This window comes from Pelodiscus sinensis, chromosome 4 (genome assembly GCF_052426305.1).
Source record: "Pelodiscus sinensis isolate ZL-2025 chromosome 4, ASM5242630v1, whole genome shotgun sequence".
Lineage (NCBI taxonomy): Eukaryota > Metazoa > Chordata > Testudines > Trionychidae > Pelodiscus > Pelodiscus sinensis.
The window spans coordinates 21737844-21758277 of record NC_143055.1 but is presented as its reverse complement, the minus strand read 5'-3'; the positions used below and the strand labels follow the sequence as shown (position 1 = coordinate 21758277).

Genomic DNA, 20434 nt, shown 5'->3' with positions numbered 1-20434 from the left:
CATATTGTATATATCATCTATATCTATCTATATCTATATCTTTTATCTATCAATATTCTTTTTACTATAAGTTTTTGAAATGTGTGTCTATCTGTTTGTCTGCTAGTCCATTTGTTCACTCCTCCTACACGGTAAGAGCTAGGACCTCTGTGCATAACTTATCATAACCTAAATCAAGGTCAGAGTTTGGCTGTGTCAGGAAGATGGGCTGTGCTGGAATGGGATTGCTTGTCATAGAATCACACAGAAAAGAGACAGAATTACCAAGCAGATGAAAGGGTTTGGCTGGAGTGCACCTTCCCCAATCTAGGACTGCCCCAGCCCCAAGCTTTCCCCCCCCCCCCCCCGCCCCAGGTGCCCTTTAGAGAGGGAGAGGGGGCTGAAACTCCCCATCTCATTTGTATGGAGACATTGCTGGCTGTTCCCCTCTGTCAGGGAGCGAGGGAAAAATGCATGGTTGATGGCATTCCCCACTCTGGCTGGGAAGTGGAGGGGGCAGATGAACCTGGACCTGTTCCAGCCTGAGTACATGCACCCTCCTCTGCCAGCTCCTCCCTTTGGAGTTGCAGTGGCCGTGGAGAGACACTTCTCACCTGGAGCTCCCACGCTGTTCCAGTGAGAGAGGGTTGGGGTTGTCCTCTCTCCCAGGGCAGCCTGCATACAGAACTTACCCCAGAACAATGATTTAAAATGATGCATGAACATGTTCATTTTATTTAAAAGACAAAACAAAAATGAATTGTGTTAAGGACCCAAGGAACGGCGGGTAAATATTGTAGCCCAATGCAGTTCCCAATGAAGTGAAGTGCAAAAGGAAGGCCATGTGTAAGTAAACTTCTAGTACTAAGATAAAAATGCTCTTCTACTTGGTCATTATGGCTTTCCAAAAAACAGTCTCTTCTACATGGCTCCCATGGTTACCTTTGTAGTAACTTTTTTGTTTGGTTTATATCATTTTAAAATTAACAAATAAAGCTGGTTGGGAACTGGAATTTCCATTCCATGGGAAATTCCAGCATTTTATTTTGTTGTTGTTCTGAATCAGAACAAGCAACTAACATTTATTGAAACTTCCAGTGAAATGTGAAAGTTTGATTCAGAAAAACTGAAATGCTCTTTCAGTAATGTTGAAATGGAATTTCTATTTCCTTGCTCTTATCTGAAACAATTGAAATAAATAGGATCTTTGGGGGCTTTTAAAGCATTCGTTTCCACTGATAGCTTGTTCTTAAGTTCTGTTTGTGATACTCCCAATGAGCAGCAGAGAGAATTATTTCAGTGTCACAAATAGAAGAATATGATTTCATGTAGAAAAGCAGAAACAACCATAAATTCCTAAAAAAATAAAGATCCTTCTTGTCATATGTAAATCAGTGGGAGTCTTTCCATTTATTTTAATGGAAACTAGAGCAGACTGTAGGAGATTTGACTGTTGACACAGTATGCTGTGAGCATTTATCAGCTATGCCCCCTCCAAAGGACTTCTTACTTGCATAACATTAATCATGTTAGCATGTGTGACATAGTGAACTGTCACCAAATGGGAAGAAAACAACCCCCTTCCCAAAGTTCTCTGAGAAGCAGGTAGTGGACTACCTCCAAGAAATTAGAATTAGGGTGTGGCCCAGCTGACTCTAAATAATCACTAATCAAAGCAGAGGCAGCTGGGACTGGGAGTCTATATAAATCATGCCAAGCCCATAGCTTGGGTGAACCAGCTTCAGGAGAAGTATTGCTGAAGTAGGGCCGGGGGGGAATCTCAGAGCATAGAACCTAACAAGAACTCAGGAAGGATAGAACAGAGCCAGAAACAGGGAGGCCCAGAATACCAAAGAACAGGCCTGAACTTAGAAAGCAAGGTAAGGAATCAAGGAGAATTTGGGGCCAGATTGGGCTCTATCTCTATTTAAAGACTTGAATTTAGAGGTCTTCAAATAAAAGAAACTTTAATATAATATGAGGTACAAGGTGCATGGATGTATAGGATTTGAGTGAAAAATAAACCCAACCAACTTTGTTTAAAGAACCATTACATTCCCTCCTTCCTTCCTGACACACACATGTCCCTGCCTTATTTGTGTTTGTCAGGAATAACCTGCAACAGCTGATTCTAGGCCTCTGTTTTGCCAAGGGATTGAGGAACTGTTCCTTAGGGTCCAACCTAAGTTGTCAAAGCCAGTTCTCATTGTATTGCCAGAGCAAAGAGCATTTTCTGGTTTAAAATTCAAGTTTAAAAAATAGTCTTTTATACATGCAAATGCATGACTCTGAAGGGTAGAAAATGTGATTTAAAAAAAAAACTTTGCAAAAGGTCATGCATCTGAATTAGCATAATATGTTAGTCCTTTCAGCTTCCTCTATTTGCATAAATCCTTTGAAAACCCATTACAAAATAGTTAATTTAAATAATTTAAAGAATAATTATTTAAATGTTTTACTTTTTTGAATAAGGGCATGAGGAAAACATGCCTAACAATATAGAGTTAATGGTCTGTCATATTTAAAATAATTTACAAACCTTTATCTAAAAAAGGAAAATGAATGAGCTGACTCCATTATAATCCAAAGTGATAGGCAGATGCCATGTCTATTTGAAGTTTTATTCTCTTGGGGCTTGCGTGATCTTCTAGTATTTGCACACACCAAAGGGCTATATATATTAATAGGAATCTTACTGTGGGGCTATAATCTGGCCATTAAAGAATTGTGCCCTGGTTCAGCATGGCATGGGACTATTTTTGTGCTTAAAGCTAAGCAAGTACTTTGAGATGATGTTTAACCTCGAATCCTCCTCTCACTGTAATTAGTAAAACTTTCCCTGAGATCAGTGGTGCAGGATCAGCATGGATACTTAGTCTTGCAGCATGTGCAGTCCTAAAAGGGGTAAAGAACCTTTTAGGTGGGAACCTACATGGGTGGGAAATATTCAAGAGACGGGACAAAACCAATATTCATACCGCATCTGGAAATAGCACAGATACGCAGAGAGGGTTGAGGCTCTTGTGCAAACTAATTCTCTCTTGCCTTCTGCATGGTGCTGCTACTTATTTTCCAATCTGTTACTGGCTCTAGAATGGGGAGAAACTCAGAACACTGTTTTCAGGGAACAAAACCAAATCCACCCATTGAATTTGGATTAATCTTCCACCCTATTTGCTGGTGAGGAGTGACTGTGGGAAAGGACTCCTACATCTTACTGATGGGGTATTCCCATTTCATCATTGCAGTGTCTCCTTTCTCACTCCTCAGATTATTATTGTAGGGAAAATATTCCCCTTGCTCTGTCATCTTGCCCCTGAATGAGTTTAATTTTGGAGCTGTTGGTCAGATATATGACACTAGGACAAATGTCTCCTTTACAGTTTCTTCCCTATCAACTGTAATTGGACCTTCCCCCTCTAGCCCATTCCTGTTTTGGGTCAGCAGTTCTGTTAAAACCAGAGGATACTGTTCTTGGACTATGGGCCTTGACTATAAGAGGCATCTGTTTCCATTGAATATTCATTCTATGGGAATATGGTTTCATCGCATGTATTTAGTCATTTAATACAATGGGTGTGAGTCTCCATTACTTTACATTTTGTAGTCATCTCTGTACCAGTTTCAAAATGAATGTGAAACACCTATCGGGATTGTAGCATTTTGCACACGTGTTCAAATGGAAGGGACTGTTCAAGTTGTAAGGGAGCAGAGAATTGAGCCCAAAGGTAGAACTGCTATCGTTTATTTACCACAACTTTATTTTTCTATTTCCTATATTTTCTCCATGATGTTGGTGTATGGTCTTAGTACTTCACACTCTTTCCCCTTTTCAGTTGTACACAAATTTTGCAAAGCTATTTTATGCCAGCTTGCTGAATTTCAAACTAAACAAGCAGGAGTTGCAGCACTGCAATTTACCTTTTGCAAAGATATAATTTTCCCCTGCACTTCGCAAAATCGGGAATAGTACTTAATTTTCTTATGCGAGTCAAAGGAGTGTTGTCAGGAATGATTACTTATGCTCATAGTATTTGAGAAGGTAAAATGCTAGATCAAGGAAATGCTGCTTAAATATAATTTGTATAAAATGATCAGAAAGCAAATAGTTAGCTTTGCATATTTTGAGTCATTTTATTATTTGCAAGTATTTGGATAGTTACAGAGTATTTGCTCATGTAAATCACTCAAAGTAAATGTTCATGAATCCCCAGAGTTATACAAATAGAATAGGAGTGAACAGTCATCTGAAAACTGATACTTATAAAATTAACCCAATAGAGCGGGCCACTGCAAGGCCCATGCATAACTTGTCAATGGAGTTCCACAATCCTTACTTTGAGGCTTCAGTTAAAATGTACCTGCACTAAGGCCTTATATTGCCCCTCTCGCAAAGTTTATACTTCATTTTATAATTGCAATGAAGAATGTAGGAAAGGAAAGCCAAAAATAGCTCTGCTTCCACTCCATGCTCCAAGTTTTTCCCTACTTGCATGCTAGCTGAACTGTCTGGCTTAAAAGAAAAGCCGGTACAACTTCAGAATATGGCTACTAACAGGTTTTTGCATATGCGACTTTTTCACTATCACTTTGATTTTCTTTACTGCTTCCTGCTTTTCCCAGTCATCCACTTGTTTCTGTGGATGGTAGGGTCTAGCTAGAGTAACAAATGGTCAATAGATTGTCCCCAACATATTTGAAATGGTAAAATAGTTCACCTGATTTTTGGCATTATCTTTGCCAGTATCAAAAGCCTCACTAAAGTAAAAATATAGCACATCTCCCCCTTCCAGACTATCCACAAGGCTCGTTACCCTGTTAAAGAAACTATCCAATGGGTTTGGCCTCATGTTCTTACTTATCACCTTATCTTCTAGGTATTTCCAAATGGATTGCTTATTTGTTCCATCATCTTTCTGGGTATTAAAGTTAAGCTGACTGCTCTGTAGTTCCCTGGGTTGTCCTTATTTCCCTTTTGATAGATGGGAATTATATTTATCTTTTTCCAGTCCTCTGTAATCTTTGACTTTTCCATGTTTTTTCAGCGAATGCTGAAACCTTTGTTACAAGAAGCTTAAGAAATACAATACATCAGTAGAGGCTGTTTATCTGAATACACAGAGAGCTAGCTGAAAGCATACAAAACATATACTGTTGTCAAATCATAATAGTTTCAACAATATTAATGATCCTGCAGATGAAAACAATTTAAGAAATATGCTAAATGCTTTTACCTATGGTAATTAGAGGGATAAATGAAGTGCTATAATTCCAGGATTAGACCTACAAATACCAGGACAACAAATGCCTTTGCATAGTAATAATTTCTGAAATACTATACCAGGAATATTAATTAAAAACAACAACAAAAAAACCCAGCACCCCACTTTTGTCTTGGGAATGTGCATCTGTTTTAATGTAATGTGTAGGGTCTATATTACTGTCAAAATGTAAACATAAATGCCATGCTAAAACTTTACAATGCATGCTCCACATACACAGGGAAGGTGGTTATTGGTGCCGCCTTGTCTGAGGGGGAAAATGTTAAAAGTTACATAAGGAAGATGTACTAGATAAAACTGTGAAACTCCTCCCTGTTATGAATTAAAAAAGGGAGTAAGCATAGAATCGTTGAAACAATTTGGCAACTGCTTTCTTTCAGAGGTTGTGGTAACATATCTATAATGGAATAAAAGTTGAAGGTTGTGCTCTTTTAATGGAATCATAGAATGATAGGTTTAGAAGAGACTTCAGGAGGCTGAGTCCAACCTCCTGCTAAAAGCCGGACCGACCCCAACTAAATCATCCCAGCCAGGACTTTGTCAAGATGAGACTTTAAAACCACTAAGGTAACCCATTCCAGTGTTTTACCTCTAAAAAAAGCTTTTCCTAATATCCAACCTAGACCTCCCCCCCCTGCAGCTTGAGACCATTGCTATTCATTCTGTCATCTGTCACTACTGAGAACAACTTCTAGCCATCAGTGTTCCTTCTAAACTGCTTGGCAGCACAGCTTCACAGGTGATTAATCAGCCCCGCCCAGTTAGTTAGCTCCATGCCTGGAGCCCTGAGCTTCTGAATGGGCAGGGCTGATTAAACACCTGTGCAGCTGTGCTGTGCCTCCTCCTTCCCTCCCCCAAGCATAGAGGGAACACTGCTCTCTATCCTCTTTGGAAGCTCTTGCTATCACATCCCCCCCTCACTCTTTTCTCTTCTGCAGACTAAATAAGCCCAAATCCCTCAACCTCTCCACATATGTCATGTGCCCCCTAATCATTTTGGTTGCCCTCCGCTGGAGTTTCTCCAATGCACCCACATCTTTTAGGTAACTGGGGCCCCAGAACTGGATGCAGTACTCCAGATGTGGCCTCACCAATGCCGAATAAAGGGGAATAATCACTTCTCTAGATCTGCTGGCAATGCTCCTCCTAATGCACCCTACTATGTCATTAGCCTTCTTGGCTACAAGGGCACACTGATGACTCATATCCATCTTCTCATAAATTGTAATCTCCAGGTCTTTTTCTGCTGAACCTGCTGCTTTGTCATTCAGTCCCCAGCCTGTAACAGTGCTTGGTATTCTTCAGTCCCGAGTGCAGGACTCTGCACTTGTCCTTGTTGAACCCCCTCAGATTTCATTTGGTCCAGTCAATGTGTCTAGGTCACTTTTGGCTCATTATGCTTAAACTCTGATCAGAATCTGTGCACACTGAAGTCACACTGGAGATCTCAATATAGGGCTGAAGTCACAAGTAAATATCACCTGGCCCACTGCACAGGGATGAATCTCACTTAGCCGATGTAGTCTTTCTGTTTTGCGGAAATCTTTATAGGGGTGAGGTATAAAAGAAAAAGAATTATTTTCCCCTGGACAACAGAACCACTCAATCATGAAACTCATTTTTCATGTTTATCGCAAATTAGAACAACATTTTCTTTGTACATCTGTATCTCCGTCTGAAGAGTTTATGACTTGTTCATGTTCTTTAAAGGTCCAATTCTTCATGATGTATTTCATTGAAATATGTGATTAATAAAAGGATATATCAATATTTTTTTAAAATGTCACCTGTTTAATCAATCCAATTAGTTTGGAAGTGTCACTGTTACAAGAAGTGGGAGATTCAAAGTGCCACTGACAAATACATTTTTACAAGGTGCATTTCAGAAGCTATATTTTACAATGTAGAAACAGCAGCTTCATTTTGCTGGGAAAGGAGAGGAGGGGAGGAATTGGAATTCATTTGGTTTGTTGAATGGCAATGGATTTTTTTCACAATGACTCTTTTCCCATTTCCTCTGAGTTAAGCAAATGCTGCTAGTATTATCTACAAACAATCTCCTCTATTTCTACAGTGCCTAGGACAATGGGAGTCCTGGTCCATGACTTGTGCTTCAAGGTGCTGTTGCCATAATAAATACAGATGAATCAGCAGTGGTGTTGATTCAGCTGCACCAAAGCACCAACATAAATTTGCTTACTCTTTGGGGATTCTGGCCTTTATTATACATACAAACTAGATTCAGGATCTGTTGTATAAGTTTCTGTACAGTGTTAGGATACAGCTATTTAGGCCTGTTGTGAAAGGCCTATACTTTAAGAATTTAAGTATTTTTTATCACTTTGTTTATAATACCTCTCTAGTAGCTAAGAATCAAAATCACAATCCATCTGTATATGGGCCTTCTCCCATTATGATAGTCTGAGGCCTTTTTCTTAAGCCAGGCCTTTTGGCTAAGCAGCAGGGGCAGCCATAAATTGGTAAACCTATGCTCACATCCTCTCCAGTCATACTGAAAGAAGGTGTTAAGAGACTGTTAAGAGGGGGATCCAATCTAAAAGCTGCAGAAAAAAGATCCAAGAATGTTTAAAGAAAATGTAGGTTCATAGCTTTCTGTCTGGTAAGGACCCCCTTATTATTGGTTGGAGTTGTGAAGTCCTCATTTCTTTATTGTTTTATCATAATGGTCCCACTTCCTTATTGATTGTCTGTATGATCGCTGTCTGGTTCTATGATTGTTTCTGTCTACTATATAATTTTGCTGGGTGTAAAATGATGACGGAAGTAGGATACAACTGATTAGAATTAGATAATTAGCGTGGGAAAGTGAGGAAACAGATTGACAGAGCTAGACAAGTACACACAAATCAAATACCAGGCCAAACAAGGAAAATAACAGAATAACACTGGTCATCACCTACATCCCCTCCCTGCCCAGCTTAAACCCCTCCAGTGCATCATTGACAATTTTAAACTATCCTGGAAAATAATCACTCAATCTCACTGAACTTGAAAGAAAGGTCAATACTCACCTATAGACTACCCCACAACCTGAAGCAAATACTTACCAGCAGCCACATACCACTCCTCAGATTCTCACCCAGGAACCTAGCCCTGTAACAAACTCTGCCGCCAACTTTGTCTTTATATCTATGCAAATGACACCATCATAATACCTAACCACATAAGCTACAACATGAAGGGCTCATACAACTGCACATCCTCTAATGCAGGCATGTCAAACTGGCATTTGGAGGGCTGCATGTGGCCCAATCAAAATTTTTTGCAGCCTGCCAGAACATTTTGATAAAAGAATGAAGTGCGGCCTGCTGGCCGCTCGGCGCATGCGGCCGAGAGTCTGCTCATGGCTGGCTGTGCCACTCTGCAACATAGCAACTGCTCATGGCCAGCCGGGCTGTTCTGTGCATGTGCTCATGGCTGGCTGGGTACTCTGTGCTGGGCACTCCAGCAGGCACTCACAGCTGGCCACTATGCTCATGCCACCCCAGCACCTTAGGCAGCAATATCGACTTCAGGACCCAGGTATTAGGTTGAGGGATCTGGCTCTGGGGGAGGAGGGAGGCATAAGGTTGGGGGGGGGGGCTGGCTGTGGGGGAGTGGGAGGGGATATTTTGTTTATATTTTGGTGGTTATTTATTTATTCCCAAATAAAAGCACAAAATATATATTAATTTTATATCAATAAATGTCAATTTTTTATAATTGCATGAATAATTATCTTTATGCAAAATCTCAAACTTACGAAGTATCTGAAATTTTCACAGAAGCCTGTTCTATTTGATTAACCATGGTCTATACTTGTTTTTATTTCAACAAAACAAGTTATGTATCATATTCAAAATTTAAAGGTACCTTAAATTTATATTTAATTTAAAAATCATGTAAAATTATTTAATATGAGCACATAACAATTTTACACATCAAATTATTGTAATATTATAAAATAAACCTAAAACATAATCTGTAAAATAAATAACTCTGACTTTCTAACAAAGTACATTTTCTTTGGTGGTCCTAGGGTTGCCAGGTGTCCGGAATTGGTCCCTTCTGCCTGGCACCTAAAATGCTGGGGGGTTTTTTGCTCAACAACAAATTTTTTTTTTTTTTGGTCAAACCATCTGGGAACCCTAGGTGGCCCTGAAAGCTATCAGTTATTGTTTGTGTGGCCCTCAGTGGGCTTTGAGTTTGACATGCCTGCTCTAATGTGATATCTTCCATCAAGTGCCAGCAATGCCCCTTTGCCATGGATATTGGTCAAACTGGACAGAAATCAGACATCAGGAATGGTAACACACACAAATCTATAGGGGAACATGTTAGCCTACCTGGACATTCAATAATGGATTTAAAAGTAGTCATTCTTCTACAAAGGAGTTTTACTACCCAATTACAGATGGAGATTGCTGAAAAGGAATTCATTTACAAATTTGACACTGTTACCCTGGGCTTGAATAAAGATATTAACTGGCACTACAAAGGCAATTTCCCCTGCCTTTGACATTTGCATTTTCATATCAAAACTGACGAAGGGGACACTTCTGGTTTATACAATTAGTTTCCTTAACACGGATCCTACAATTGACAGGTAACTGTTTTTGCTGTTATATATACCTTGGATTCTGATATTTCCACTCCAGCTATTCTGATGAAGTGGGTTTTACCCTTGACAGGTCATGGTCTTTAGAGTTACAGACTAACATAGCTATCCTTCTGAGACACATTGTAATATGTTAGGACTGGTTAGTTAAATTTCAGTAAAATGGCAGGTTAAGGTATAATGAAGTAGATCTCAAATTTTACTACATAGACTGAAGTCAAACAGGAAGTAGGGGGAGGAAATCGGAATCCTATTTTGCTAAAGGGAGGGAATGGGAACAAGGAATAGGGACACAGGCAAGGTTCTCTGGTGTCAGAGCAGGGAAGAGATGTTAACAAGGTAGTGCACTAGTCTATTCCTTGATGGGTCCACTTCATTTGAAATATTTTTCATATGGTTCAATATTTCCAACTCACTAATGGTTTTAATCCATCACGCTTCCTAAGCACTTTTCCACCCCACAGCTCTGGAATACGATGACTCTGATGTCCTTGGGAGGTGGGAGCACATCATTCATACTTAGGAGTGGTTTGCATCTATATCCTGCAGTGTTTGAGGGAATATGACCTAGAAGAGCTATAGCCAAATTCATGTGGCTTAAATTTAGGACAAAAGATCTGATTTGAAATTATGAGACTTCATTGGTTTGCTCCCGATTTATGTGTGTGCACACTCCATGCCCTATGGATTATATATGTGATCTGAATTTGTAGACAACGTACCAGTAGGTACATTCAAGAAGGAGAGAGAAAAATCTTGCAATTCTGTTTGACTCTTGTTTTAGCCAAAAAGATCACTGATCTCACAAAACATTTTAAAACATAAGGGTCAAATTCCTGGTGAAATAGTCCTGAGGTTATTTTACTATATAGATTGAAGTCAAACAGGAAGTAAGGGGAGGAAATTGGAAATTTTGCTAAAGGGGGAGGGGAGGATGGGACCAGTTTTGGTCCAAAATCTGATCCCAAGTCAATCATAGCAGTTCTCAACTGATATTGGAAGGAAAAATACTCGAACATTGAGTTTGGAAACACTTAAGGAAATAAATAACATAGCTTCCCTGGTGCGTTGCTTATTTTACAATGGAACCAATGTAATCCATCACTAAAGATAAGAAAATGCTTCAATTACAATCAAACTAGTTCAGGATTGGATTATTTTGAAAGTGGAGAGTCTTACATTGAATGTGGTCAGTGAAAAATAATGATGGTGGAATTAGATGGTTGATTTTGGTGAATCAGGGTCATATTGGCGTTTGTGCTGACAACGTTCACTCTTAGCCCTTTTTCTTTGGGGCTACTAAAATGTACAATTATGAATGTATGTATTTGTGACATACTGTAGCCTATTACCCCCTGTATTCACTGTTGTATAATTATATGTTTTGGACTAAGTGTGCCTTGTGAGGTATAATTTGAAATGTCTCGATTTGATGAACCTCATTCACCTCTTGGAACGTGTATGTTGTAAATTAAGTTGAGATTTTGCTATATGCTTGTTATTGAAACATGTGAGTCGGGGAAACAACCATAGACTAGAGGTGACCAACACTGAGCAAGGTGTTAAGCAGTCATCACTGATATTTACAGCTTCCCTGCTGGTGAATTGAGAAATTTAAAATTAGTAATCCAGGATGGTCAGCAGCTCACATACACTATGGGAACTGCCTCGCACCATGCCACAGCAAGGATTTTTAAGAGTATTAATGAGGGACTGTGACATCACCATGCCTGCTTCTACTCTTCCCCTCCCTCCCTCTCTACACAAGGAAGCAGGATCATCTGGTAAACAATGTTGATCCTTTGGGACTGCCTGGAAATAACTGGAGTTCCTAGATACATCGATTCAACTAAACTCACATGAGAACTAAATCCTATTTCAGATTCTGGATATGAGAGTATGCAGCGATATTACTGAAATATACCACCATTTCCCCCAAAAGTAGTTAGCCAGCTCCTCAGCTGTTATAAGTTGACATAACTGTGGCATTGCACCCAGGGGGCATCGTAAGTGCTCTGTAGAAGGACTGTTTGTATCCTGCTATGAGAGAACCACAATATAAATATTAATAAAATCATAGAACTGGAAGAAATCTCAAGAGGGGTCATCAAGTCTAGTCCCCTGAATTCATGGCTGGACCAATTACCATCTAGACTATCCGTTTCAGGTGCTTGTCTAACCTGCTCTTAAATATCTCCAAAGATGGAGATTAAACAGTCTCCCTATACAATTTGTCAGTGCTTAAACACCCTGGCAATTAGGAAGTTTCTCTCAATATCCAATCTAAACTTCCCTTGCTGCAATCTAAGCCCATTGTTTCTTGTCCTATCATAAGAGGTTTCTCCTTCCTCTTTGTAACAACCTTTTTTTTTTTTTTTTTTTTTGTACTTGGAAGCTGTTATCATGTCCCCTCTTCATCTTCTCCTTTCTAGACTAAACAAACCCAATTCTTTCATTCTTCCCTCATAGGTCATGTTTTCTAGACCTCTAATCATGCTTGTTTGCTCTTCTCTGGACCTTCTCCAGTTTAACATCTTTCCTGAAATGTGGCACCCGTATTGGACACAATACTTCAGTAGAGGCCCAATCTGAGCAGAGTAGAGCTGAAGAACTACTTCTCATGCCTTGCTTGCAACATCCCAGAATATTACAAAAAAGCAAACAAGATCACACTGTTAACTTATACTTAGCTTGTGACCCCTAGATTCCTTTCCACGGTACTTCTTCCTTCACATTTCCCAAGGCAAACATCTTGATAGCTTACTGATGGCTTTTAACAGAAGATGAAACAAGAACTACAACAATACTGTAACCTTACATTTGGTATAATAAATATGCAGAAGTCACAAAACTGAAAGAAAGGGGTTTCACAAGTCATAGTTACCCATATTATGCCTATGAATACAGAGAGAAAACCAAATATTTCAAGTGTGTAATTTAAAAAAAAGTTTCCTGAAGTACTACTTGTTACTAAAAGACTAACAAAACATGTAGATGGTATCATGAGCTTTCGTGGGCACAACCCACTTCTTGATACCATCTTGTTTTGTTAGTCTTTAAGGTGCTACTAGGCTATTTGTTGTTTAAGTTTTTCCTGTTACAGACTAACTTGGCTACCCCTCTGAAGGTACTTGTTACTGTTTGTAGTGATTTTAAGAACAGAGAATATCACTAAAACCGGTAATATCCATGAAACTAGATTGAATTGTGTAATCTTGTATAAATTGTGTTACAAATGAGATGACAGTATAATTTGATCCGTTAAATTTTAAAATTCCAGGCTTTCAATAAGAACCTGGAAACTGAATAAGTAACTAACTGTAACCATATCTGGGACTCACTCTGTACATGAATTGTCCTATCTTGCTTCAGTTCCCCAGGGGGGAAAAAACCTTCAACACTGGGGAAGTGTCAGACAGAAAACTCTCAAGGTGATATTTTGTAGGAACTAATTGAAGTGTTTCTACTCTCCGTGACATTATGGGTATGTCTACACAGTAACATCGTCTGCATCTACACTACAAGCAGTTACTTTGACATAATGTTGAAATAATGTCGAGCTGGAGGACTTTGTATTCCAACTCCTTTAACCCTCATTGTACAAGGAGTAAGGGAAGTCAGAGGAAGAGTGCTCTTCTTCAGATTTCCTGCCATGTAGACAGCGCCAAAAGCCGAAATAAGCTCTTTTGACTTAAGCTACACAATTGATGTAGCTCAAGTTTTGTCATTTATTTTGGCTTTAGCCCTGCTGTGTAGACATGCCCAGAGATAATTCTATGCTATTATTTTACAATAGTATGTCCTTTTCTGGAGTGGTGATATACAGTCATAACCAGGGCTAAGTAGAAAACATATTTACTTTTCCATAGACCAGCATATTTAATTTACTTTGAATGTTTTCATTAACTATCTTTGAGGGGTGGGTGGGTGTGTGTGTGGGGGGGGGGGGAGGACTTAAACTCATTTGAGTTTTCAAAAACTGAAACCCAAACAACTTTCAGCTTCTGGATTTTCTCTCATTTTTGGCACATCTAGGTACAGTGGGGGGGTACTGTGGGGTAAGGGGATGGTACTTTTGACTTTGCAGAAAAATCTTGACCACCCAGCCTTGCAGAAAAACATCTCCAGACACAATAGCTGAAACCATAATGGTAGGAATTAACTTCTCCATCACCTTCACTTCCCTGACGAGTGAATTGCAAAGACTAACTGGAGCCATATATCAATGTAACCATAAGTGAGGGTGTTCTAATTTTAAGTGTAAAGCTGTGCTTTTGCAGCCTTAATGTTACATAACTAGAATCAGTAATGAAATCCAAAACTAAGGATCTAATTGACAATTAACTTATTTCATAATAACCTGGTAGTGTAGACATAGGTATAGAGAAGGTACCACAGTTGTAGTCTGTGGAGAGTCGAGTTAAGTTATTTCAAAATAACTCCCAAAATAACTATTTTGAAATAAGCTTATTTTTCTTCACAAGCAGGAGTTAATGTCAAAACAACAAGCCCATTATTTAGAAATAACAGGCTTGGTAGTGTGGACGCTCGCCTTATTTCAAAATAAGGGGAGTTATTTTAAAATAACTCCCCAGTGTAGACATGCCCTCTATGTTCTTCTAGAAGCATAGCTTAATGTTGCCATTTATAGCACAACAATAGCAATATGACTCTTGTAGAACAAGCATGACAGAGTCCATAACTTTTTTGCATTCACCGTCTAGTGAACACTGCCAAATCCCCAGGTCTGACGGGATTTCCTGGGACTAGCAAATGCTGCAATATGTCAGTGTTAGAAAGCAGTTATAGTTTCACTATAAGGAACACTTAGAAATACCTCTGGTCACATTAATTTTCAGCTTACTAATAGCTTTTAAAAGCATCATCTCAGACTTAATCCGCTCACCATGATGCAGCCAGTGATGACAAATGAGCTGTGAGTAGGCAGATTCCCCTCTGCTCACCTCCAATAACAATCAAATTCCTGCATTGTGCATTAGCTTCGGGGACTGGATTAGCCTTTTAGCATTCTACTAGAAAGCACTTTGCAGCAATTCTGAGATCACAAAAGCATGAAATACCCATGTCAAGTATAAATCCTACTTTAAGGACCTGACTTTCATCTCATATCATTGTGAATCTAGGGTAATTCTGTTAGTCAATGCAGTTACGCATTGTTTTTACAGTGCAATATATGTCTACATTGTAATAAAAAAAACCCATTACATTGAGATTTAGAGACTGAATCAGCTGACTTGAGGTTGTGAAGCTATAAAATTACTGTATAGTTGTTTAGGCTTAAGCTGAAGTTCAGGCTCTGAGACCTCCCACACTTCTAGGTTCTCAAACCAGGTTCCAGCCTAAATGTCTGCACTGCAATTCCAGCCTGAGCCGGGCTACCACAAGTCAGAGGACCTGGGCCAGCAGCGGAAGTGCCACAGTTCTTTTAATGCACTGTACATATGTCTAATATGTAGTAAATCAATAAAACATCATGAGAGCAGAAACTGGATGGAGAGGGAGAAGGAAAGGGGGTCACATGTAAAAACTACAAAGAATCAAAGTTACATTCCTCTCTCACTGAACATGATCTTTCTCTCTGACTTACTGCTGAGTTCTGTCCTGTTACCCCCGCCAGCTTGCAATGTGTATTACTCCTTCAATTGACTGTATGGTCTGGAAATAATCTGCCTAAATTCCTACTGGGTCACAAAAACTTAATATTCAGATCCTGCAAATTGTGGCCAGAATTCTGAAGTAATAGGAGAGGGGGCCACTTTCTTCTAAACTGTTGAACTATAGTACCATTAAGAAGTAAAATTTCTATAAATCTAGAGAAACAATTGACTGGGAAACTGAATTCCATTTCCACAAACACTTTGGAGGTTTTGGAGAGAAGTCAAAACCTTAAATTGTTTTTTTTAAAGACGTGAAATGCCACAATATTTTGGTGGAAACACTTAAATAATCCAGGCCAGTTTATGTTGAAATCAATACATTCCCATTTTTATTTTGACAAACTGGCATCTTCTGACAGGGGAATGTTCTGCTGAATGTTCCAACCACCTCTAAGAAATATGAGGTAGCTTCCAAATATGTGAAGAGAAAAGATTTACCAAGTTATTTCCCCTGCTGAAATGGTTAGGAGAGGATCTTACAGCTGTATCCTTCTAGTTATTCAGCAAGACTTGCATTTGCTCCCCCTTACATTTTAGAGACTGCCCTGTACTATGTCATAACACTGGCAGTCAGACTCTTTTGTTCTTCATATGTTCCCTACTGGCTGCCTTTCAGATTTGCAACTTGTGGAAACTACCTTGTAAAATAACAAGAAATTACCTGCAGCCTCTATATTTCCATGTGTAAGTAGATTTGTGTAACACCTAGAATATTATCATCCTTCATCATAATAGATTCTGAACAAATAGAGAGAAGTTGCCTACAAACATACATTCAGCCAAATTTGAAAATTTTCTGACCATGTTTACAATCTTTTCACTTCATTGTTCCCTTTACAAGATTTGTACAGTGATCCAATGTTATTAGCAAGAATTCTTGCAAGAGCAATACTAAGATATAAGACTTGGCTAAAGGTTTTATCTCTTTAAGAAAAAATGTCTTGGTGGCTGACAACCTTTGGCTAAGTTTAAAAACCATCAGAGGCAGCAAAAACTCCACACTGTGTCAATAAAGACTGCTGGGAATTAAATGTCATTCCCTAGCTCAGGGTTATGTGGGGGAGTTTGCAGAAAAATGCACACATAATGACAAGCACCTTGTTTTTGGCACACACTTAATGCTCTTTCACACTGAAATAACAACTTCTAACCTAGCGCTAACTTAATCAGTGGTAAAATTCTTCTGTGTTTTACCAGAGAATGTTATCCCATCTCTGAAAATTTGTTAGATGATTTCTTCATAGGCGAAGGAAGAATGAAGATGTTTCCTTACTTGCGTAAGTGGAAGTACAGTATAATCGAACCATGCTCACATAGCCCTGGTCTACACTAGGGCTTTATTTCGAAATAACCCCCTTAAGTCGAATTTATAAGTGAAATATCCTCACTACCAAGCCCTTTCTTTTGAAATAATGGACCGCTTATTTTGAAATCTGTACTCCTGCTTTCCTCAGGGAATAATGCTAATTTCAAAATAGTAATTTCAAAATAACGGTAGTGCGGAAGCACCGATGCTCCTATTTCAAATAACTACTCCCCAGAGTAATTTGAAAGCACTCCCCAGTGCATTCTGGGGCTCTAAGTCGAAATAGTGCATCCACATTAATGGAACCTGCTTAAAAGTCATTTCAAGGCTTCCCCATAGTGGGGACACACTATTTCAATTTTTGTAAAATTAGGAGTTAAGTCGAATTCAGTTATTTCAAAATAATTTCCTAGAGTAGACACGTCCTTATACAATACAATAATGCACATAGCTGAATGAAGGACCCCTGGACAAGGTGTGTGGGGGGGAGTCAGCTCTGCACTTCCAGATGGGTTGGGGCCTTGGGATGAAAGAGTGGGGCTGGCAGCAGCTGACCTCAATACCACTCAGAGTGCCAACCCTCAGAGCCACCCAGAGCATGCTGCATGGCACGCCAGTGGCAATTCAAAGGGCCCCGTTATGGCAGTAGCAGCAGTGCTGGCTGGGACCCCTGGGCCCTTTAGAATTGCTGGGCCCTGGGGCAACTGCTCCCTTTGTCCCACCACCCCTTGTAGGCAGGCCTGACAATGTTAAGGTGTGTCACAGCATAGCAGAATTTGATAAGCTCTGTACAGAGACTGGCAGTCTTGCTGTTGTCATAGATGTGGACGGGCCACAGAATGACTGTCAGGTATAATATCCTTCATTCTAATCTCCATCCCCAGTGGAAAGGAGGAGTTGAACACTACTTTTGGCTTTACAGTAGAATATTCATTTGTAGAGAAGGAAAGATGCAGTGGAACTATGTTATTAATGGCATTGTAGTAGCATCTAGGTATCCCAGTTCCAGGCCAAGACCTCATTGTGTTAACAAAGATAGTCTCTGTCCCCAAAACTTATCATCCAAGTATAGGACGAGACAGCAGGTGCAGAAAGATTGGGGAACACAAAGTAATGAGACAGAAGTGCTGTCAGGCTAGGGCTGGATAATTCTGGGAGCTTGCAAAAGGTGTAGGGGTATCCAGTTCTGTGTGCTGCTGCAGAAGTAGTTTTGGAGATGGGGGAGCCATGCTAGCAGAACTATAATACTACAGGTCTCCTCTTCACTGTACATCTTGTATCCCCCTAAAAAGCAGGGATGATACCGTATTTTAGTTCTAAAGTTATCTTTGTTCCATACCAGTTTGTTTTCTCACCTACAGAGTTACAAATTACTTACATATGAGACTCTCATGGTGCTGAGACTTGTCAAAAGGGTTGCATGTGCTAGAGAAATGATTCCTGCAGTATGGTAAGTGTCCTACAAGAATCATTTTGTCCATCACATTGAGTCTCCAGATACTGTGTCTCATGTCTGAGCCAAGGTAGGCTCACAAAGGAAGCTTCTCCAGGTCTGACTACTGCCATGTTATGAAATTCCCTCTCTGCCGCGTTGCTGTCATGCTCTCATTGAGATGTCTTAGTTCTCAAGCTAGGAATCCATTGTCCTCTGTTCTTTCTTCCTCCTCCTCTCCTAAAAGAGCAACAAACCCATGGCACTGCTGCTTCCAGGGTTACGTCTTGCCCTTTAGCAGCTCTGCTCTAAGGTGCCACTAAATTCACTCGATTTTATTCCCATTGGTTTTTCAAACCCTGCTTATGATCCCATCTTATTGTAGGCTCCTATTTCACACGCTAGGAAGTCCTACCTCTGAATCCTGTCACTCTGCCTTGTTCCCCTTTCTCTTGAGTGTCATCTTTGGCTCCCCTCACTTTTCATGTGACACAGTTTAATATGGTTTTTAAATGAATATCTTTAATCTGCACTTAATATGATCACACTTTTTTTCTCTTTTGCTATCAATATTTCCCTAATTAATGATAAGTGCTTTGGGTCACAATTGATCTTCAAGTTCTCGCATTTAAAGATTTTTCTCTCGCTGCAGTTTCTTGTATCAAATTCACTGTCCTGTTTTAGACTCCTGATCCATGCTTTCTGTAAACATGTATTATGTGCTATATGTTCCAACAATCTAAAGTGGAGAGATCTGGAGTTTATCACAGGCCTGAAATTATGGAATACAGAATCAGAAGTTTAATGGAAGGTCATGGGGAAGGATATGAAACTTACTCCCCCTTGGATATCCTCCATTAAGAAGCAGCTATCTCTTGAGAGTCAGAGAGACCCAAGTCTATTATCATATTTGGAGAATGAAAGAATTCGGCATATCTATTTCTTATCCAATGACTTGTGTTCAATTCATGGAGGGCTAATTGTACCTTCAGGCCGACTTGTTCTTTCACAAATTGTGGCAGAAATTTGTCTTCTGGAAATTCAAGGTGCCTTTTCAAAGACAAGTCTGGATATGTCACTCACTGCAGCTGGGCACATCTTGGGAGGATGGGGGAAAACTCTACTTCTCTGGCCTCTTAGTTTATTCTTATTTTTTCACCCTACCTCCGTAAGGTTATCATACGGAAGTTGGTAAGGGGAGAGGAAACTACAAGAGTGCAATTGTGGAGTGGGGGTGAGGTACTGGAGAAGTGCTGGGGGGCTACGTTTGTCCCCCTGGCCCAGACACTCATATAGCCTCTCCCTTAGAGCCCAGGGATCCAGAGGGAGGTCCTGATGCTGGGTTAAGAGCTTGTACGGAGTTTTCTGTATGCTTCTTTCGAGGCATGAGAATCTTCAGCTTCTGGGAATCCTCCAGCTTCTCCTCCTCCCCCAGCAATGTCCTCAATTTGCAAGCTGGGGAGCCAGGCTCTGCAGGATCCATCAGCCCCTAATGGCAACTAGTAGCACTGCCACATCAATTCTGAAGGAAGAAAAATGAATTGCTGTGGAGAACAATAACTCTGTGCAAATTCTGCATTATGCACTGGTGCAGGATTCCCCCAGGAGTTATATTTGCTCATGATGGATGGAAGCTTTGTTGCCAACGAATCCAGCATTGTCCTATTGAAAACATTGGTAAATTACTGTAGAATATAATGTCATGTAACCATGTTGTGGAATCCTGGAAACCAAGCAGAAACCATCCCTCCCAGAAATGGTTTGAGTGGTAAATTCAAGTCCTCTCACATTAGGGAAGCTTCACAACCAGAAATAGTTTCCAATATTTATCTACATTGTTTTTCTTGCACCACAGCATCTTGCCCTGCCAAAAGCTACAGTTTCTGTGGGGAGGATTTTCCCAGCATTACTCAAAACCTAGTAGTAGTAGTAATAATAATATTACTTAATAATGTGCTTCAGTGAACATGTTATTTCTGCTTGTCACCTACATATATGCACAACATCATAACAAATCATGTACAAAAATATGATACTACAATGAATGACACGAAGCTATAGAATCTGTTACTCTGTTAGGATCTATATCTTCCCTGTTATATATCAGAAGGAAACTGATATAACTTCAAAATATAGGCT

General features: G+C 39.8%; 1 long non-coding RNA gene across 1 annotated transcript in view; it reads left to right on the top strand.

The window, feature by feature from the left end:
* Positions 1-1735: 1735 nt before the first annotated feature.
* The window catches only part of LOC142829482 (uncharacterized), a 42283-nt gene continuing 23584 nt past the window's right edge, over positions 1736-20434 (top strand). The window contains exon 1 of the long non-coding RNA XR_012903908.2: positions 1736-1859. This is a non-coding gene — a long non-coding RNA (uncharacterized LOC142829482). The remainder of the gene's footprint in view (positions 1860-20434) is intronic.